This window comes from Vidua chalybeata, chromosome 10 (assembly GCF_026979565.1).
Source record: "Vidua chalybeata isolate OUT-0048 chromosome 10, bVidCha1 merged haplotype, whole genome shotgun sequence".
Classification (NCBI taxonomy): domain Eukaryota; kingdom Metazoa; phylum Chordata; class Aves; order Passeriformes; family Viduidae; genus Vidua; species Vidua chalybeata.
The window spans coordinates 7,731,790-7,754,779 of NC_071539.1; the positions used below are offsets into that span (position 1 = coordinate 7,731,790).

A 22,990-nucleotide genomic window follows, 5' to 3' on the forward strand; every position below is an offset into this window, starting at 1 on the left:
TCTGTGAGCCCATGTACTGTGTGCTTGGCTCAGGAGCAGGATGTGGAATACAGGCCCCTTCAGTTTAGCCACCCAAAAATTAGGCATTCAGTTTCAGGGAACTGGGTGTGCTCCCCTGGCAGCTGGTGGTCAGCCCTGACCTCCTCTAAAAAACCTACAGCAGCCAAAATGAGGGGAATCCCATCCTGATCCTGCCTTTCTCCAAAGGGTTTGTCTCCCCCATTACTGCCCCCGGGCCCTGCTTGTTGCTTTGGATGTAGGAAGTGGCTGAAGCCATGTTTATGGACTAAGTGCAAGCAAAAGCCACACTGAGCTGGGCTGAGAGCACATCTAGGGGATTGGTTGTTTAATTTTGAGAAAGTGGTCCTAGGACATAATTTTTGGCCTTTGGAAAAAACAATTTCTGATCTGAGCTTTTATCATCTGCTAGTTTGAACTTCTGTAATCCTAAAGAGTGGCTCCATAACAGCTTCAGCTTCATGAAGTTGTTTCTCCTTTACTATCCTTTCTCCATCCTTCTGCCCCTTTGCTCTGGCATAAATGCTTGTCTTTGAACCAACTTGCTATAGCCCCAGAGCTCATCTGGCTGAAAACCAGCCTGCCCCAGAAAGGTGGGAGGAGGACCATGTGGCAGCTTTGGGAAGGTGGGGCTTGAGAATGGAATCCTTGTCCTCCTGAATTCACACGTGAAAAAAGCCCTGAGGGGGGACTGTTGGGATCTGCAAGGGTTTAGTTGCCAGTACGACTGCTTCTGTTGCAAGAAGCATAAGTTTGCATCCTACCTGCCTGGACAAAGGAATCCTTCACGTGATGTTAACAGGTGTCACCAACAACCTGCACAGTGGCCATCAGCCACCTTGGTCTGGTGTCTTGTGTTGCTCAGTCTCTGACATCAAAGTGAAGGCAGAACAACATGGCCACTGTGCTTTCTGAGGCAGAGAAGCCAAAAGTCTCCATGGGTGATGTTCACTCCCCTTCTGACTAACCAGTAGGTCGTGTTTTTTGGCATGTTTTTCTTCCACTGCTTGATGATGATTCTAGCACGGTGTTGGAGTGGTGCCCCCGGTCAATGCTGAGGGGTGAGGAGGGATGGAGATGTGAGGCCTCACTTGCGCTCGTCACTCACTGGCCTTGGGCATGCCAACCTGCAGGCTTCCTTAAATGCTAGCTGTTTGCTGAATTCTGGTGTAGCTTTTTGTAGTCTGGTCTAGCCAAGAGGTGTTTTGTCCCAAGGAGGAGGGAAAAATGCATCTGCAAAGTCTGCAGGAACTGTTATGGAGGCCTCGACTTCAGATCTGCCTATACCTGTCACAGGGTAAACAAAGCGCTCTGGGAGGACTCGGGGTTAGCTGAACACCTTGGTCACACACTAAGCAAACTATCCCCCAGGTGTGCTTGCAGAACAGACTCTCCATCAGCGTCCTGTCATGCACAAAATGTTTATCCAATTTGTCAAGATAATCTTTCTTCAAATAAGCTCAGGTCCTAGGCCTCCGAATAGCCCAATTTCAAGCAGTATAAAGTAACTATTTTTTTTTTCCTCCTTTGCTTGCACTCCCCCCCTCCTTTTAATCACTGTGTCAACTTTTCCTTGGCTTTAAGCAAACTGAAAGTAATTATATCATTCTCAAGTGAGTTATTTTTTGACTGAGTTAGATGATTTGTAAGTTACTTCAAAATGCTCCCAAGCTGGGGTATCCCTTTCCAAACACACGTTCTCAGACACCTCATGAAGTTGAGCTCATCAATGACCCAACAATATGTTTATACTGGCACATGTAATTGATAACTAATGATAACTAATTCAGGCTATTTGTAAAGAAGTATAATTTGACTTTCCCTCCCCTCTTCCCTTAATGGTAGCTTCACCCATGGTTCTAGATTTCCCTTAGGAGTTTAAAAGAGCCTGTACATTGTCATTTTCTGCTTGAAGATGTCAATACATTTTAAGTCTATTCTGAAGTATGGATTAATAATAGATCAGGTGTTGCTGCTTAAGACAATTCACTCTTTCTTTTGACAGACAACAGAGTTTCTTAGTTTTGCTGCATATCAAATATTACTTCTATGATCGTTCCGAACTGTCAGACAGAAAGTAATTTGTGTGGATTTTTCCCCCCCCAGCTCCTGCAAAGTACTTGGTGTATGTCCAAAAATAGAAACCTAAATAATATTTTTTTTTTTCCCCTCACAAAATGTTTCATTCGTTGATTTCCTTCCCCCCCTTTCAGCCCAGGTAAGACACCAGAACCCATAATTTCCTTTTTGCTTAAATTAAGATGGAAGTGAACTTTATCTATTTCCTCACAGTTCTTTGCAGGTAGGATCCTTAATGTACTTGCTGTTAAATTTTTAAATTTAGTGGGTAAAATACTGATCTGGAGCCAATGGCAATGTTCTGCGGGCCAGATGTGGTCAGTGAGTTCGTGGGGAAGATCTCAGGAGTTGAGTAGGAGCTGTGGATGTTCTTGCCTTGCCTCTCACCCCAGGTCAGGGCATGCACAACAGCTCGTTTTGAGCTTTGCAGTAGAAAGGCTGCGTTTAAAACCTGACTTTTAAAGGGTGTTAAGCGGCACCAATCATTATGATAATGATGCTTATCGTTTTGGGAAGAAATGCTGTGTTTAAGGAGACTGGTGATATCCTATTTATTATTTGTGAAGGCGAAATGGTAGAATTTGCCTTTAAGGCAGATTGTGAATTGGAAGAGGGAAAAAACCAACTTCATTCTTCATAACAGCCATATCCCTTTTTTCCCTTTTCATGGATTCCTGCTGCATTTAATTGGTCAAACTTTGAGAAGCGGTAGCCCCACCACATACCTCTGGCAGAGCCAAAGGGATACGATGGGTAAACAGATTTGGAGTTTTGATACAGTGCTCTCTTTCTCTCCCATCAGTCAGTCCTAGATGTTCATAAAAATAAATATTTGGACTACAATATGGAAAAAATAAGGTTAAAAATGTCTAGAGCTGCTATAAATATAAATATTGCTATATTTACAGAAGTAAGGGTTGTGATAGCAAATAAATACAACTTTATTAATAAAGATTGCCATTATGCAACTGAGGACCTTGAAGTGCTTAACAATTCATTAATGCCTCACAACCCCTACTCTTCTGTATTATCAATAAATGTTATGATTATATACCTATTCTAAAGTAGGTAAATGGAGACCCTGTGCACTTGACTGAATCTTTTTTTTCCCTCAAGGTCACATAATTACTTGGTGATAGAATTCAGCGATCTTTACATTACCACCTGAGACTGCTCCTTAGAAAATTCATTTTTGGCGAAGAGAGGGGGGAAAAAAGGGTATTCATGCTGGTGTCAATACAGCTCTTCTGTCTGAGGAAGCATTGTCTTTGGTTCCTGTAGAGTACATATTGGATGTGCTGCTCAGGGCTTTTTTTGAATGGTAAATTCATCTTTTCTTGCACTGCCAGTCAACTAATTGCTGTCTGTGCCGCCTCACAACTGTTCTAAGTTTGTTCTGCATAATTTTATTTCAGCTCATGCTCTCTTATGCTTTTGTTTGTGTAAGTTGGTTTGCACATTATACAGCACTTGTCAGACTCACTTGCAGGAAATTAACTGGAGAATTGTGCTGCATAATATTTTGAGTGAGAAGAAGTCAGTCTTCATCTGGGTGATTTGATAGTCCCAGGAATCACTTTGCTTGTTGCCAAAGAGTGAAATCCAGCCTGTAAAAGGGTGTGGGCAGGCACAGGCTCGACAGCCTGAGCGAAATTGAAAGAGCAGCATGTCAGGACTAAATTTGGATTTTGCAGAGGTAAGTTGCATATTGCCTGAGTCTTCAAAGGCAGCAGGAGCCTATTGCTTTTGGGTAGAGCAGAGGCAGCATCCTCCTTCCCAGGTACCTCTAAAGCTCTCTATAAAAGGCTTCCTTTCTGGGTGGCAGCATGGCAAGGTTCATGTTACTCTCTGACAGACTCCTTTGTTGGCCTCATGCAAAGAATCTGTTCCACTGCCCTGTGAAAATAATGATCAAGTCTTCCCAGAAATCATTAGCCAGGAACTATTTCTGGCAAAAGAGAAGTGTTGCCTGAGTCTATCCTTAGGCAAAAGAAATTGTCAAATACACATGCCCAACCCAAATATTTGTGATTTATGAGCCAGACCTTCAAAACAATGGAAAGAAGATTAAAAATATTAATTTGTTCATATCAGTGAGAATTGAAAATATGTCCTTTATAAATAAAACAGATTATTAAGTAATGCCAGTATTCTGGAAACTGGTGTGCTTAAGAAAATTTGGTGGGTTTTTATCAAGTTATCACAAATACTATAGAAAATTCTAAGCGTTGGCAACAATCATGTTGCTTAGTGACTCCTTAAAAAACCCCCAACTTTCAGGTCAATCAAGCCTTTTACATTTGTGGCATTTCTCAAAACCAAGAGTTTACTCCTGTGTGTTCTTCTGCAACAAACTGAATTGTGCTTTTTTCTCATGTGTAAAAAATGAGTTTTTCCTCCTGCAATATTTCCAGCTTATTTTTATTAGAAGTGTATCCTTTCAGTTTTTTGTAGTTTTAGAATAATAAGGACACTTTAATTTCCTGAATTTTCCTTGCTAGCCTGGATAGAATGTGTTGCTATTGACCTGTTCCAATTAAGGCTTCGCAGTACGAACATCAGCATTTTATAGTCATGGCAAAAACAAAGCTCAATTCTGCCACGTGCAAACAAGCCATGATGTTGCCAATTGTGCTGAAGAAAAATCTGTGACCTGTTGGCTCAATCAGGGTTTAAAGAGTTATGAATTAATCTTGCTTTAATGGTATATGGTAAGGTTGCTAGCAGTGCTTATTGGACAGCTCTGGACAAAACATCACAGTACAGATGTGGAGCTTTGACTCTGACCCATATTTTGTGTGAAATTAAACTAAAGAAGCTATGGTTTCTATGAAGCATTGTGACAGGAGAGTATTCAGACTTTCCACTTGCATATTCATTTTCTATAGCAGTTTGGCTTCTGTCATTTAAGTCTGAACTCTGCTAAAAGGAGAGGTAGTCGTATGCTGTTAGAATATAAGAAAATGCCCAAACTTTTCAATCTTGCTTTCTCCTTCTTCAGTTAGAAGTGATTTTCTTACTAGTATCTAGTCATGTTTGAGGAAAATCAATATTTCAGATTTTTTTCCCCTTTTGCTGAATGTGTGTCACACGAAGAACGCAATCAGACAGCAGTGGTTCTCTGGGAAAAGATCAACCTCATTTTGTAGTCTCAAGAAGTTCAAGTAATTCCAGCAGCATGCAAATGTTGGTGCTTAACCAGGAATTGTCTCTGAACCTTTATGTTCATTGCCGCTTCTTGATTGAGCATTCATGTTGTTGTATGGTAGAAGAAAAGGTTGTGATAATTCCTTACCACTCCGGCAAGCTGCGATCTGGGGTGTAGAGGGAATCATCTCCCTCATTTTGTCAGTGTTACTCCTTTGAACTCCTGGCTAAAAATACTATAATAAAGATCTGTCTCAAAAGGAAGGTCATCAGCCAAGTACTGAGACTTCAGGAAGTCTTAAGCAAACCTATGGAGTCTTTTTGCCATTCAATTGCTCCATCCTGAGCCAGGCTCTTCCTTACTGGTGTATTCTGTAATGAAAATGCCAGAGCTGTTCTAATTCCTGCTGCTCTAATGTGCCTCTCCTTGGCCCTTGCACTGAATGCTGATTAGTCCCTCAGTGGTGGTGCCTTATGTTGTGAGGAGTGCTGGAGAAGCAATGGTCACAAAGTCTGAAGGAAAACGTGGCTCAGTCTGATCCTAGAGGCAATTAGATGTTGGATGGGAAATATTATGTTGGGGAAGAAGAAAATGTAGCAGCTCAGTTTGGCCACATGCTTCAAACCCAGTTTTGATAGCTTTGATATGGACGTTCCCCCCTTGTAAAATAGCATTTTCTGATACTTCTGGTTTATTTACCTGGCTGCTGCTACTGGGAGCCTGTTACAAGGACCATAAGACACAAGGGTAGTGCTCTTTTGTTGAACTCCGCAACAGAGGATGCATTAAAAATGGCTGGTGTAGAACGAGGGAGAGCTGCATGGGAGTGTAAGTGAAAGTGTTCCTAGAAGTCTTTCTCATTAATTGTCTTAAGGGCTCCAGCTGCTTGAAAGATGTGTCCCAAGGGCAAACTTATTATCTAAGAAGACAACAGACATCAGATCTTGGCAGGTTAATGTGCAAACTCTTTAGTATCTGCATTAACTCTCTAGGTGCTAAGACTGTTTTTCTCTTAATTGTTAATGCCATCTTTGGAAGAATCTGATATAAAAGTTGAAGTTACTCAAGGAGTTTGGTTGTGAAGTTCAGGTGCACAAGGTGAAATCTTAGAACTGATTGCATAAAGCTAAAGCATAATCCTTCTGGGTGAGAGAATGTTCTCCAGCCAGTGCAAACACACGAACGATAAAAAGCAACTTTTTGATCATGTGTTATTTTTGTAAATTGCCCATTGGCTTAATGGTTTTCCAGGAACTCTTTGGTTTTTTTATTCTTTTCATGAATTGTTGGACAGGATCTGTGCTCCAGAGGTGGTGAGAGGCTAGACTTTAAGTCAAAATACTCAATTTGATTTCCACCCCTGCCATGTATTGTTAAAGATTTGGCTCAGTATTCTCTGTCCTGTGATGAGTTTCTTAGAGGTCTGACGTGTTTCTGAGGTGGGTTTTTTTTTTAAGGGGGAAAGGATTTTTTTTTCTTTAGCATCTATTGTGTCACTCACAATTATCACAGATATCAATAGGGGCCCATAATCATTATAGGTGGCTATTACCTCTTCAGGAGTGATCCTCAAATGACCTAAGAAAAGCAATTTGGAATAATAACTGTTTTCCTTTTCACTGACAAAAATTTTAGTCTTGCAGAAGCAGAAAAAAATATCTGGTTTGGCATCAGTAGGTACGGTTCTGCCCATAGAGGAAGCCGTAATGTGGCCTCAACAAGAAAAGAAACCATGCAGTTTTAAGCAGATTAGATAATTGAGATTAGCCCTCTGTGATCTTGCTGTGTTTTCATTTATTTCAAAACAGTCTAACACAGAGCATGTTGAGCAATCAGTTGAAAATCACGTGCAAACACTGCCTAAGTACCGATAAGGATCGTGGAGGTAAACAATGAATTCCTACTAATGGCTAAGTCACCAAGGTAAGATCAAGTCTAAATACACACCCTTAGTTAAATATAATTTCATTAACTCAGGTTACATGGCTTTAGTAAAGGGTTTTCTCCTCTCCCTGCTCTCCACTTTCTGATGCTTGTCAAATGAATTGCATACAACCAATCCATCATTTTCAACTTTGTTTGTCTGTACCAGAGATGTGTTTTGAGCTGAGCAATAATCCAGAATAGTTCTGTAAATCTCACAGCAAATCAACCCTAGATGCATGTGGCAATGCTGGTTAGGAAAGCACTATTTCAGTGCCTTTTGTGTATGACATTTCTATATCCGCATTCTATTAAAAACTAGCTTATTCTAATTTTAAAAAATGGTATGCTGTATTATAAATTCCCAGATATGCCATTATTTCCCATTTAGAAGGCATGCAGGTTTTGCCATCATGTTCTGATTGCAGGGGTTAAAGAGTTTCTAATCCCCAGTTAATATTATGCAGTGTGTGCTGTGTTCTTCATGCCATTCCCTCACCCTTTTCACCACCTCCCTTTCCAGAATTCTACAGAGATGTGTTGGGATTTTTGTTTATGTGGGCCTTGGTGTTTGGTTGGCTTCCCACGCCCCACCCCCTGCAATACTTGACAAGCAAGTTCAGGTATTTCAAGTATTAACAGTTTATCCCTGATTTATCATTTTTGTGGAAAATCCTGACTTGAGGTATTCAACTCAGAATCTGGTTCTCTGTATAAGACTTGCTCTTCATTTTTGTGATATCTCACGTCTTTTACTTTTTTTCTTCCCATGCAGTCATTTTTTTGGATCAGTTGTCTTTCTTTGGTTTTCTGGCCAAACTTTGTTCTTTAATATTTAGCTTCCCTTTTGCGAAATAGTCTTCATTTAAGCACTGCAGCAGGTGAAAAGAGGCAAACAATGTGAGGACTCTTTTCCATAGGGAGTTCTTGCTTACATGTGAAATGTTTTTATTTTAATATTCCTCTCATCCTCCCTATTAAGTTCTAAAGGACCAATTTCTCTTTTTAGCACAACAGAAGACTTTTCACCCTGATGAGCACTGCCAACTGGTCCAGCCCCAAGGAGACAGTTAACACATAGCAGATGACAATAAATAATAGTAATAATTGAAGCATCCATGGCAGTGGATTTAGAATTTATTGGCTCATTTATCAGCCTACATAAAACAGGTTTCCTTGCTGCCATAGTAGTAGCCTGACAAGGGCCAGTAATAGATTCTTCAGAGGGAATACAATAAAACCCATAGTGAGAACATATGGGCTCCCCTGACTCAAAAGAGAATGGGAAAAAAGATGATGCATGATTTGTTTTATTTCCTGGAATTATGGAAGTTCTATATGCCAATGGTATCTTGTGATGATGAGTACTGTAAGTGCTTGTTCTTTGTCCAAAGGCTGGACCTCTTTGTGTTAAGCAAACACAGAAAACAAAAAGTGAATTGCTGCCTCAAAGAGCTTACAACCTTGGAGGAGAAGAGCAGATGGATAGGAAAAAGTGGAAGAATGTTATGAGATTTTATTGACCAACAGAGAAAGTAATGGTGAGGCAATGTGAGTTGTCAGAGCATCACCTGTGATTTTTGGTGAGGTGGCTGGGAAAGGACATGAAGGTGTTAACAGGCCTGCAGTTGCTTGCAAGGAAGCCCCACTGAATGCAGAGGTGGTGTGGTTAAAATCATGAAGGTGTGTATTTTCTTTTTTTTGTCTGTTTGTCAGTGTAGTTTGTCAGTGTTTTTCAGACTGGTATATTGGAATGATGATGAAGCACAAGATGGGGTAAGGTGTGAAACACCTTGCCAAACAAGATAAGTTTATGTTTGATGTAATAGAAAAGATGGTGGTATGGTCAAGAGTGAGGAAAGGACAAAACTGTGAAGGGAGAGAATTTAATCCATTTGCTTTGGATATGGTGTGGCTATTTTTAAAAATAACCTTCACAGCTATCCTAGCAGTAGAAAAGGATTCCATTTGGACCAGCAGGGAGATCTGGAGTAAAGATATGGATTTTTAGGGCCATGAAGATATGATGAAGTAGTGAATAAGTTCTGTGTAAAAGGAAGGCAAGTCAGGATAAAACCTACCCATCTCCCAACGTGTCACCATGAAAGCAAGGACGAGTGAGGACAGACTTTTCCATAGGATGCAGCAAGCTATGCATTTAAACATGTATTGTTTAGGTACACTGCCTTTTAACTTCACTGATCATCTCCTTGCTCTTGTATTGCAGAAGTTGTGTGAAGTACCCAGTTTAATCCTTTACAGTTCATTATGTCTTAGTTTTTATTTGCTTTTCTCTAATCTAAAGAGCAATCATCTCAGGATGGCAAAGTAAGAAAAGCAATTGTGAGCACTGTGATACATAAGCACTACATAGGAAGGGGCTGAAGGCATCCATTATTGCTGGTAGTCTGATTTGTTTCTTTAATCTCTTTCATCTCTTTGCACTCAGTGCCCTTTTCTTGCTTGGGAAGCTGATAGTTTCTAGATCTATGTTATAACAGCTACCTACTGGAAGTTTTCTGTTCAGAATTCTGGCACGAGATATTAAGAAGATTTCTAGGTGTGTTGCTATTATTGTCCAGAGAACAATCTAAACCCACAGCAATTTCTGTATTTCTGTGAAATGTGATTGGAAAACACAGCTTAGTTTTTGTTTGTAATTCTCTTCACAGCCATTAGTCACTCACTGATTCTTACAGTTTCTGTTGACACTTTCTGTGATGTTTTGTACATTTTTTTTACCTTCCTGGCTGGAATAGGGAAATGTCCCCTTGCTAACTATGCACTGTGGCTGCTAAATATGTTAAAAAAAAAAGACATTGCGGATGGATCTCCTCAGGGATCTGGCACAGCATCTCCAGGGAGTGCAGTCTCTTACCAGCTCTGCTGAACAGCAATGATTAAATAAATGCATGAAAAGTTAGCAGAGCTCTGTCTTACTAAATAAACCACTTGCCTCCTTTAAGGCATCTTGGTTTGCTTGACTGCCTCTCTGCTGAGTTAGCCCCTCTCTGGATTGTGATCTAAGTCTGCTATTCCAGTTCTTACTGCTTCTTTCCTTTCCCAGAAGCAGAGGCAGGATTAGCAAAAAAATAATGGGTTTGATAACAAATTGTGGGAAGTTTCCTAGGAAAGCAACAGAGGGGATTTAAAGACTTTAAAATATAATATATTTTATTAAATCTATTCAATTTATTTAATATGTTTATTAAATGCAAACTTTAAAATATAAATGTAACTTTATTTTCAAATGAAATTAAAGTTTGTTCTGTTTGTATTGAAATAAGGAGAAAAATACCTCCTTAAAAATTCTGTCCAGGGGTCTAAATCTGATCACAAATCCCAGCTGTTGACTCCACAGCTCAGGTTCAAGAGGAGGCACAATGGAATAGGAAGACTTTGAGTGACAAAAATGTGTCTGGGGAGGAACGGAGCTGCAGGTTGCCAAGTGTTGGCTTTCTAATTCCGTGCAGGAAAATACCATCAGTGTGTACTAAAAGCAGTGTGAGGGTCATGTGATGTTATATGCCAAACTTCACTTCATGAAGTCATGGAGCAGGTCTGTTGTACCAACAAGCTCGTTGCAGACCAAGCCAGGCAGGTGGCAGCTATGTCTGCTCCAGGGGCAAGGTGAGGCTCTGGCCTGCTCATGAGGTTGGGCTGGTTTGGGATTTGCATCTGAGGTGAGAGGCAGTGGTGTGGTGCCTCATGAAGTTTGGCCCCCAAGTTTTCTTTAGGAAGTGTGGCTGGTCTTACATGATGAATTTCAAAGAAGGCTCATTTTAGTGGCATTTTAAATATTTTTTGGATGAAATTGGTGAAGGATCCATTTGCAATTAAATCCAACCCACTGGGACAACCAAAAGACCTGAGGTTCTCTTTCAGTGGTTAATCTCATCTCTGATGTCAGATTACCTGATCCTCTTTATGAATTCCACCTGCCCAACAGCACACAGTTGTTGTACAGCTGTACAATGCAGCTCTATTGCTCAGCTCAACACCTGAGGACACTGGGGAAGGGGGACGAGTTAAATTATCAGAAATTTTGGAGCCAATTTTGGGTCTGTCCAGGATGAGATGGAAAATGAGTTGGAAAATCTATTTTAGAGCAGCTCAAAGCTTGGCAATTGAGTAATGATAGCCAAGTCACTTATTGTACTTGCCACCACTGGCCAAGTCAGATTATTATTGTATCCACGAGCAACTCTGCAGATATGCTTGGGTCTTGTGAACCTGAGGCTGTGGGAGCAGGAAAGGAAAGTTAAACACCAAAGAGCAGCCAGGTGCTGTCGTTAGCAAATGTTTCCCCAATAATTAAATCACCCTGCAGTGGGGGCAGTGGAGCCAGATGGTGCAGGAGAAGAGTTCACATTGTCAAAAACTGAGAGGCAATGCACTTTTACAATAAATTTCACTTTCCATGTCTCATAACTACAAGGTTTTTTTTCCTCTCCTTCTGTGTTATCTTTTGGCAATGCTGACAGTTTTCTTTTATTCTTTTGGAAGTATTTTCAACATTGCATAGCTGTTTATTTAATATGTCTCTAGTGGCTCAGCAGATAATAGTAAGAGCGAATATTTACCTTCTTTCTGAAGCACTATTCCATTCAGCACTTCTAGCACTCTGGCAGTTTGAAGTGAGCATTGTAGCATTTTAATTTTTCTTTACTTTGGACATTCAGTCACTCTAGAACAAGACTGTTGCCCGTGTTCTTTCTCCCATTATTTTTTCTTTCTCAACAAATTATAAATATCTTTATTATTCCTTTCAACTGACAGACTTTCAGATTTTTGTTTGACAGGTTGCAGTGATGCAATGGAAAGTTCCCCTTGCCCTCCCCAGAAGGCTGCAGAGTGTCACAGAAGTACCTCTGGGTTTTGTTATGACACTCCTAGTCCTGCCACCAGCAGTACCAATTAGTTGAAAAGAGGACAGCAAAGTCTATTAACATGAAGAGAAAGGAACCCCAAATACTACTTCCCTGCTGTGAGAAAACTAAGCTGTGTTTATTCCACCACTCACAGAAGTGTTTGTTTAGGGGTGGATTCCCAAAACTTCTTGGCACAGCTTCCACCAGAGTCATAAATCTAATAAACTTCTAGTGACTGCTGAGCACTGAAATGCTGCCTGTCCCCAACAGGCACCTATAGAGGCAGTGGGGAAGGCTCTTCACTGCTTATTTAGTGCTTGTGCAAACTAAGTCTCTCTGAAGAGTTTAAGAAACATTTTCCTTACTTTTCAGATGTAAAATTTACCCCCAGCTGAAGCTACAGTGTTTGTTAAATGTCAGACTTTTTCACAGCATACTACTTCAGACCTTAAGTATGATCAGAAGAATCTCTTCTGGCCCAAACAAGATAGTTTTATTTTGTATCTAAGCATCCCTTCATTTGAACCAGATCAGGAATTCACTGTATCTTGGAGAAGAGGTAGTAAGGGAAGCATTCTTCTGATGGCAAGGGTTATTTTTGTACTTGGATAGTGCACATTACATCAGCCAGAGCATTTCTGTAAAGGTCTGCCAAGTCCTAAATTTTCAATAATCCCACTTCCTTCTCTTAAAATTGAAAAGGTAGTGACTCCCCTGGGAATGCATGTCGTTTCAGCATTCCCGTTGACTGTGTATTCTGAAATGCTGCAGTCTGTTTGCTTAGTAATCCCCTTGTCTGTGTAAGTTGTTAGGGGTAACCAAAGGCAGCTGATTACTTAATTGTATAAGGCAGGAAATGGGGTTCTTTCATTAGTTCCCATAATGTTCTTGAGAGCAACCAGTATTCTGCCTGACTGAGTTTTCGATCCTTTAATTCAAAAGATATACTTTCCCTTGGCATACTCAGTGACCCTTTATCCTGATAGACTATTTACTGAATAAATTGAATATTTTAGTTTAAAAAAAAATGAAGCCTAAACTTGCTAAATAAAACATTATCTTTTATTCTAAGACAAAATATGTTTCAACCAGAGAAGAAATACAGCATGTAAGATTTTCATCTCACTTTGCATTTTTGTAAGATCATTGTGGTGTATTGGGGTGTTTTGTTTTTTGTTTGTTTTTGTGTGTGTTGCTTGGACTTATGGGGCCCAAATAGCAAAAGAAATATTACTATCAACTTATCACAGCTTTAAAGACCTGCTTTTATTCAATGTCTCATACTAATGACTTGTTTTCTTTTGCTGAAATTACAATAGAGAGCTCAGAACCAAACTCTGCTGTTTCTGTGTCCACTGGCAAACAGTTGTCAGAGGGTAGACAGTTCCCATGTCTGTGCTTTGCCATGTGTTTGGGGTATATACAAAATTCTGGACAGCACTGGCAGGGGCTGTGGCTCAGGTGTGTTCCCCTCTCCTACACCAAACACACTCAGTGAGTGGGAGCGTGGAGCTGGCACAGGGTATCTGTGACTGTGAGCAGCCAGGGAAGAGAGGTACAACAGCAACCTGATCTTTAGGAATATCTACTTATCTCATTAAGAAAGAAACAGCAGGATTTCTTAGTTTGTAGGTGTGTTTTTTTTTTTTCTTTGTTCTAACTTGAGTTTCCCACAGTCACACACATGTATTAGTGATTTCTGTAACCTTTAAGTGAAAATGTGGTAAATGTGGAAAGGAAGCTCTTATTGCTTTGGATGAGAAGGAAGGCACAGTTATTTTCATTATTAGCTTTCCAAAGAATTTCAACAATGTTTTTCCTGTACCTTGTTGCAAATTCTTTCTTTTCAGTACATTTGTATGTCCTGTGTTAGATGTTGGTGGAGAACAGAGCAGCAGTTGTCCTCTGCTGCCATTCCTCAGGTGTAAATGGTGTTCCTGTATGTCTTGCTGGTTCAAATAGAAAAGCAATGGGGAAATCTGAGAGCTATCCACATGGCTGTGGATAATTTCAATCTAGGTGGCCTGTGGTTCATACTGTTCAGCAGTGAGTTGCTTGGGAAAAAACCAAACTCCAACCCTCTTCTGCCCCAGATCCCTGCTCCACCACTTTGCCTTTCCCTGTTAGCCAGTGCTGGGGCTTGTCCGAACCAGATTCCAATACTCTGTGTGGCTGCCCTGGTGCTTGATGTGACATAAGATATTTTGGGCATAGGTTCAAGAAGGACCAGTGTTTCCTCCTTCTGTCACACATCACTCATAATGCCTGCTTCCCTCATTGAAGGGATATGTTGTATTCATAAATTTGCAGACTTTTAAAGCATGAAAAACAAACACATCCTAATAAAATGTCCACTGATTCTATAGGCGTAAATGTCTCTTGTAAAATATTTTCTAACCTTTTGGACAGTTGGCCTGCTACATCAAAACCATGCAGGTGGGTGAGCTTTGCAAGGTAATTTTGGGAAGCGATGAATATAGTTTGCAGAGGAGCCTTAATCACTGAGCAAAGGTGTTCTCCAAGATTGGACTGACCTGGGAACAATTGTGTCTGTGTGCTGTGTGTCTTAGTGGACGTGGAAAAGGTGAAATGAACTGTGAAAGTGTTTGCAAAACACGCAGAATTTCAGTGGACTGTGGTGGTAATTTCCTTCTATTGAGTCTGTGTATTATTTTCCCTGGATTTGTAAGAGGACACTTCTGCTGGTCTTTGGCCCATATTGACAGAATGTAGAAGACAGATGAGTAACGAGGTGTTTACTTTGGATCTGATTTAAGGTTCATGCCAGTTGATGAAAATCATCAGGTGGCTTTAATATCCTTTATATAAATACAACAATAATTTTTTTCTTAAAGAAACTGTAGGGATGTCTAAAGCAGTAGACACTGTAGAACCATGTGAACACATTTAATTTGAGTCTAATAATTTCAAACAAATATGTGACTCCAAATTAATTGGAGGTTTCTGCTTCTAACTATAACATTTCTTATCGTGTAAAGCATTCAGGCAGCATAACATATACAAGACAAATATTAAACAAAGGTATTATAAATGGGAAATTCCTAATCTAGCTCACTATGTTGGTACAGTGAAAGTTTCTTAATCCAATATCTGATGAAGGAACAAGGAGAGAATTAATTTACTGCACACTAATTACTGAGGAGTATGCACTGTATATACAGTGAAAGGTGCTGAAATGAATACTTGATAAACAATATCTGGCAAATTAAAAATCTGAAATGTTAAATGAAATGCAAATTAAAAATCTGGACCGTTAAATTAATTGAATGCAAAAAAACCCTGACATTAACTATCATCAAGGGTCGAAGTTATATCAGCAAAAGCAAAGCTATTCAGAGTTAAATCCTGCTTCTCTCTGTGATTTGCTTGTTGTGAATGGGTGGGCACTAGAGGAGCCCCAAAGACAAGATGAATTTGCATATGTGAGGAGCAGTGCTTTCTGCCTGCTGTGCAAAATGCTGTGCTAGGAAATGATGGGGATGCATTGCACCTGAAAGAAGATCTGCTGAAAGGAATGGGTCTCTTGGGTACAGGAAAAATGGAATTCCTGTGTTGCAGTGCCTGTACCAATTCCTCTGAACTCATGGTGAACAAGTTTTAGTTCAGAAGAGATTTGATTTTTGTCCCTTGCATTATGTTTTAAGCCTAGACTTTCTCTCTCTCCCTCCCTTCCCCCTCCTTCACCTTTTGGTGGAATGGAGACAGAAAAAACTGCACTATGAAAATGTAAGGTGTTTTTAATAATTAAATTACAGGAAGTTTACTAATACTCAATATAGACACACACATGCATATTAATTTATATTTTTCTCTAAAATATGCCCATGAAGGATCTAATGCTTCTGAATTGCCAATTCAGTTGAAACATTGAAATCTGTTTTAAGGATCCACCCTACTTAAATCAATTGGATCAACAAGATCAACAATTGGATCAACAAGAGACTGAAAAGACAGGGAAAATTTAGTATTTATCTTAAAATTCTGGGACATGCCACAGGCTGCATTAACATGGGGTGCTTTTTAAAAATCAGTTTAATTTTTTATTTGTTTTCCTTCATTTTCACATATATTCTCAATTATTTGTGTCAAGTGTAACCTTATATAAAGCACTGAGTGTGAGAATAGCTCTTAGCAGTAGCCATTCTTGCAGGTCCACCTGGCTTGGGTGAGGGGCTGCAAGGAGGATCTGGAAACCTTTAAAAAAGTTTGTTGTAGGTCAACCCTAATGAAGTTAAACCCTTCCAAGCACAGAGACAGACACGAACACCAGCCTATATAAAGCATAGGGAGGTAACAACACTCCCTACCTTAAATATGTGCATAGAGGTATAAAAGTACTGCATAGGGGGATCTGATGATTCAGGCTTTGTTTTGAGAGACAAACCCATCCTTAACAGCTCTGAGACAAATTGTTTAGGGCACAGATAAAGTGTGAGGCTCACTGCAGGTGCTTGCTTGTGTGATGGGACTGTGAAGTGAGATGTGTTATTGCTGGTGTCAGACCTGAGCGTGTCTCTGGAGAAGCAAGGCAGTGTGTGTGTTCTGCATCTTTACACTAGTTTCTTCAAGTGCTGGGTGTTCTTCCAGCTGAAGAGCCTGCCAGTGATGAGGGGGATTGATTTCACTGTTTGAAGAGAAGGCCCTCAGAATGGCAGTTTCCATTGATTAAAAGAGGGCACTTTTCAGAGGGAAAGTGATTGCAGTAAATTCCAGGTTAAACTGATATTAGCATTTGAATTATAGGCAAGTATCAGAATTGCAAAGCATTAGGAATTTATATTAAGATTGATCTGGAAGAGAGTATTTCTAGTAAAAAAAAAAATTCTATATATTGCCCTTGCAATGTAATGTCATGACCAAATTGCAGTGTACTACCACTTCAAGGTTGGAAAGAATGCACTGCAATTAGTTTAACATTTCACAAATCTGAACTATCTAGCACTATCTTTTTATTAATCTCTGCTTGTTCAAATGTGTTTTAAGAGATTTAGATATATAGTAGCAGATCTATTGCAATTAAAAATCAAAGTTCTTATGTACCAGTAGTGTTTCCCTGGAGGTCTAGTCAGTCTCCACAGTAATGAAGATGTAATTATACTGATGTAAATTGCTGCACCATAACTATGAGGGATTGGCCTTTCCCCTCCCTTAATTCATTGAAAGATTTTATCTTTGACAGGTACTGTCAAACAGGGTGATGGGCTAGAAGGCAGAATGCTTTTTCTGGTAACTAATTTGCTTGGGAAGAAAATGTGGTTGTTTTATTGGGTTTGTTTGGTTGCTTTGGTGTTATTTTTTTTCTTTTTTGTGTTTGCCACAAATACTGAAATGATTCTCAAGTCCTGTATCTCCCATTCTGGGTAGTATCAATTCCTCTAGGCTTCTTAATAAAGCACAGGCTGAGAACAGCACAGTCAGAGCAGAAAGTCTGAGCATAGGAAAACATGTCTGAAGGCAGCCTGTGTGTGCATATAAATAAATAAAATGTATATTAAAAAAAAAAAAAAAACAACCCAAACCTAAACCAAAATCAATATCAGGACAGGGTAATCTCTTACAAAAATCTTTCCTTCAGGTGGTAGTTTAACTTATCAAGTTTTTTTTTCTGTTGCTGTACTGGACTGAAACAGAGCTTAGTTTTCCCATAGTCTATTATCTAGCAAACATCTCTCATTTTCTTTCCCTCAATAATCTCCTTGGATATGCACATGTGTTCTGTCACATTTTGTGTGTGCTGTTGAAGCCCACAACCAAAACACTAAATTAAGCCCAACCAGAAATCCAGAAATCCACTCCTTGTTTTATTGAATGGCTGGGACATGATGTCTGAGAAGAGAGATGCCATCACTGCAATAAGAGTATGTTCTGCATGAAGCCCTATCTGAGTGGTTGCATGTTTCAAACACTATCTTGGTGGTCTGATAGCAAGGCAGGACACAGAAATTAGCTAGTTGTACCAAAGACAGGAGGGCCACCAGAGAGGATGTTCAACATGTCATCATGACCCTGCTTCAAGCCAACTGATGGCAATGATATGTTCTTTGTCATATTGGTTACCAAAGATTTTGTAGGACTACATCAAGGCTTTACCAGTCTCTGACTTCTTGGGCAATGAAGGTTTCTAAGGACAAGTGAGAATTTCTCCTAGGAATTTTAGGGGCTCACTTCAGACAGGTTCTCACAAGACAGAATTCCTCCTCATCAGTGTTAAGAGTCAGGTTTAGGACTAATGCAGGAGTGAAGGAATGTTACTGCTATACTACTGGGAAAAACTGCTACTTTTTCCCCCCCATCACTTTTCATGGGCATATATTCTGAGGTTTTTCATATCTGTTTTTCATCTCTGGCAGTCAGCAGTTGACATCTTTCTCTGTAATGAAAACGGGGCTTAGGAACATGGCAGAAGCCACAAAGTGTCCAGGTCTGTGTGGATGAGTGGGTGCTGCTGACCCTGAGGGTCTCTTTCCAGGGGCAGGCACATCTATGGTGGCTGTGGCATCACTGTCTGAGCTGTAAGTGCTCTTGGGCTTCAGTGCGGAGAGTCTAGTGCCTTTCCCAATTGCTGAAATTCACTGAGGAGAAGATAGAAAAATAAAATAAATGTCTCAGTTTTATTTTCTATTGAACTGACATTTCTTTAGAATTGGCTGTTCCACATGTTACTCACCTTGCTGGCAGAAGCATTGGTGATCAATGAAGACAAAGTGATTCTGACTGTCAGCTTGCCACGTACATCCAGAGCAAACGAACACATCAGAAGCTGATTTTGTGCAGGGCCTGCTTTTGATTTGTGCATTTTTCTGGCAGACTTGGGCTATGCCCTATTACTTTCTTACAATAAAAGGGAACGTTTCTTCTACTGGAGCTTGCAGCATGCAGCTGCAATAATCATAGGGGAGCCCCAGGTGGTCTGATTTATGGTGTTTAATGTGAACCCCTGAGGTTCTGTCAGGAAAGATTATACAAGGTATAAAACATTTTGCAGAATTGTTTTGCCACACTTCAGTTCTAACTTGCAGTGGGCCTCCTTCATTTATCTCCCTGCTCCAAGACAGCGTATTTAAATGCATGTTTATTAAAGAGCCCCCTAAACCTTGTTAAAGTTGCTTCTGAAAATATTCTGACTAATGGTGATGTTGACGAGGGTGAGTCATCCCTGAGAACATTGTGCTCATCAGGACAGTTTTCAGCTGATGGGATTTGGCAGATTGCCATGCAAGTTCATGGCACTTTTCTATGGATTGATACTGGGCGAGGACTGATGTGCTGGGCAGGTGTTGACTTACAGAAACTCTGATGCAGCTCTGTGGATTTGTACTGGTTCAAAGCCTGCAGCTCATGAAAGGAAGCCCTGAACGTATATAAAATATTTAATTGTACAATCTTCATACAGGAAATATTATTTATTAAATGCAAATGTGCTTCTGTGAGGATGTATCTGCACGCTAGACAAGGTGCAAGGAGCTATTGATTTAACTTTGCTACCACTATCCAGGTTCTGGCTACAGGTTTCATTGTTGTCCTTCTGAAAAACAAGTTGGAACAAGCTGGGCTGGTGCTATCCCCCACACTGGAAGGCTGCAGTGGGAGCGGTGCAGGAGGTGCACTGGCTGCACCCATCCATGCAACTGCACTGGCACCAGAGGCAGGGAGTGACTGCCTCAGCAGGCTAAAGGGATGTGGCTGGGGCTTTGGCTGAGTTTGCTCAAACAATAGCTTGTCCAGGGAAGGAGACGGATTTCCACCCCTTGTATAGCCTGTGACTCAGAGTCTGTGCTGGAGCCCTTCTCCTCAGTGTGCTTTCTGTGAGCAGGGCTGCAAAACACCCTGACAGACCCAGATCTCATCTTTCTTCACTAGCCAGGCAAACTTAGACTCAGGTTCCTTAAATGCAGGTTCCTTTGTAACTGGAAATTATTTATTTGCATATATGACAAGCACAACATAGTCCTGAAGGTGGAATTCATGTCCTGAAGTGTTTAGTGAAACAGAATAAGACAGTAGCTGAGGAAAGAAGATACTTGCTATAAGTTGATGCTTGCTTGATGAGGAAGTGAAGGAATGAAATCAGAGTCAGCTCTGGATGGGTACAATGACTAAACTTGTACTGGATCAACTACAGGGGATTGGTTTTCCTTTATTAACCCTGTGCTACCTAAACTGAAACATCCTGTTTTTTTTTTTTTTTTTTTTTTTTGGCAGAGGACAGATTATGTTTGTTGATATAGCACTTAGTTTCAGCTAATGACAAGTAGACACAATCTGTAATCTTGTCTATTACCTGTTCTGTATCACACCCTTTCATTTACTATGTTGAAGTACCAGTAAAAAGCATTCCAAGAGACACAATGGAGCAGCACAGCAGCCCCAACACAGTCGAAGGCTGCATATTATATTACAAAACGACTATTTTTTGGTGGGAAAGGGAGAAGATGATGTGCCAGTTTACAGGAAGGTTGGGCAAAAGGTCAGGGAAAGTGCGGCATTATTATCGGCTCTGCTGGGCCACACCTGTTGAAATGTTTAATGCTGACACAAGAATGAACTTGAAGCATGTTTGGAACGTACAGGCAGCAAAGAAAATTAGAAAACTTAAACTGGAATTGTTAACTGCATAAAATTTGCTATAGAATGGAGAGACCAAAAGCAGGCCACTGAGACCCAAAGGTATAGCTGAGGCCATTCTAATCTCTCTAGGACATGGAGTACATGGAGGTTACAGAGCTTGGCATGAAAACGGTCCGTCAGGAGTAGTCTTGGCCAAAAAGAGCTCTGTTTTAGTTTGAAGGGAAAATAGTAAGTAGGACAGACTGTAACTGTGATGGGACTGCTGAATTTGCAGCCTGTAAACTGTGATTGGCTTTCACTCTTGCACACCCATTCTAATGAGAAGCAGGAGCTGGTTTCCGCATTGCTGCAAACCTGCTTAGCTTTGCTACCATCAGTCTGTGACTGTCTGTACCAGCTCAGACTTAATGCCAGTTGCAGCTTGCTCACCACTGCTGGCTGGAATAGAATTCAAACCTGGCTTCCGTACTTATGCTTAACCACAATACCCTCCTTCGTTGTCTCCTCTGAAAATCTTGCACTGTAGATATTGAACCCTAAAGGAGAAGTGACTCTCAGCAGACATAATTTTGTATGAGTAATTCACTTTTAAAGCTTGAATATATTCCATCTTCCTTGTGACTAATGGTACCTGAACAGAACATAATTGTATAATCATTTTCCAATTGCTTAATAACTCATTTTCCTTGTTTGTAAGATGCTGGTTTTTAGCATTTCAGAGATGCGAAGACCTGCATGCGGTAACGAGTGACAGAAAATTGTTTATTTCTCAGAAATAATGCCATTAAGAAAACCTCTCTACACTTAGAGCCCTGACAGCTGGCCAGACCCTGACATTCTGACTCAAGCTTGTTGGCAGGAAATTATTCCACAATTTCACATTGTGCTGCCTTTGGTGGTAGCCCTCACCTGGGGAGTCCCCACCCCACCACTTCTGCCTGCCCATCGACTCCTAAAAACCAGCGCAACACAAAGCCTTGGGGCTGCACTGTGGATGGAAATGCTGCAGCCTGACAAATGTTTCTGTTGGTGTAGCTGGTGGAAAGGCCATGAAGGAGTAGCAGGGAGATGAAATGTCTCAAATTGGGTTTTCTCCTGGAGTGGGAGGAATATCTTGCTTAGCTGGGAAAGGCTTGCTCAGTCATAGGATGTAATGTTGTTTCCAACTGCTGGACCAGAGAGGTTGAAGAAACTTATTCAGGTAGGAAAGGGCAGGTAGAGGAGGAGGAAGAGGAGCAAAGAGATGAACCATTACTGGTTTGGTAGGAAACATGGAGAGGGTGCATAAACCCCAGAAATTTCCTGAGGACTTTGATCTAGATACAGAAGATGCCTTTGAAGAGGGGGAACCAGCACAGGAAAATAGACTGCATGGATGCCATAGAAGTCTTATGCTTTTTTAAGCAGAGCTGATGTCTAGGGTAACTTCACTGTGTTGAACTCTTCAAGAGATGAACAGAAGTGTTGTTTTTTTTTGTTTTTTTCCCAAGAATGAATACCTGAGCCTTAGAAGTTGGTGCTGATGTTTAGGGGTAGAAAGAGGAGCCTTTTGTGGTGGGTAATAAACTTCTATTCTTTCAAAGAGGTGTAACAAGCAATGCTACCCAAGATATGTTGCAAAGAACAGCAAGTGCCATAACCTACTGAAATAAAAATAAATTTAAAGCACACTTTAGATGGAATTCAGATGGAATGGGACTAAAATACAAGTGCCATTGATTGTCAAGGGCTGTGTTATTCCAACTAGGACCCAAAAATTAGTTAATTTTATACTTTAGTTACAGGCATAAATGCCCAAACCTCTGCTGCACTAGGTGGTTCAGTATCAAGTCTTGATATGGCTGATGTGAATTGATGGAGAGTTTGCTCAGTAGTGTCTCATCTAAGATTTCTAGAAGTTAACAAAGAGAAATTTCTTCACAGTGTTCTGGGATCTGTTGAACCTGAAAGCAGAGCTCAGGCCAGGTGATATTTTTGGGCATTGTGACTGAGGAGAGAAAGCTCCATGTGTATCTGAATAGTAAAGGCAACATAAAAACAAGGCTCAGTTCTTACTTGCAAATAAATGTCACCATCTTTGGAGCTGCCCAAAGTCTACATTTAGAAGTAGAAAAATGTGTTAAAGAGAATAGGGGTAGGAAAGGCATGCTTAAAACTGTTTTGCATCTGTCAATGGGCTCTTAGAGGTTGCCTCAGCTGATGTAGATGGTGGTGCTGCAAAGTGAGAGGATAACAACTGTTTGGAAAAATCCACACTCAATCCTGCATGGTACCAGAATACTGCTTCTCAGCCTCCATATAACTGCCAAGATGAGCAAAGAACAAGTTCAGCAGTTTGAATCTGTCTTCTCTTTCACAGAGT

General features: G+C 40.5%; 1 long non-coding RNA gene across 1 annotated transcript in view; it reads left to right on the forward strand.

Moving 5' to 3' along the window:
* Positions 1–743: 743 nt before the first annotated feature.
* LOC128793024 (uncharacterized) overlaps positions 744–22,990 on the forward strand; it is a 156,928-nt gene continuing 134,681 nt past the window's right edge. Inside the window, exon 1 of the long non-coding RNA XR_008432637.1 lies at positions 744–988. This is a non-coding gene — a long non-coding RNA (uncharacterized LOC128793024). The remainder of the gene's footprint in view (positions 989–22,990) is intronic.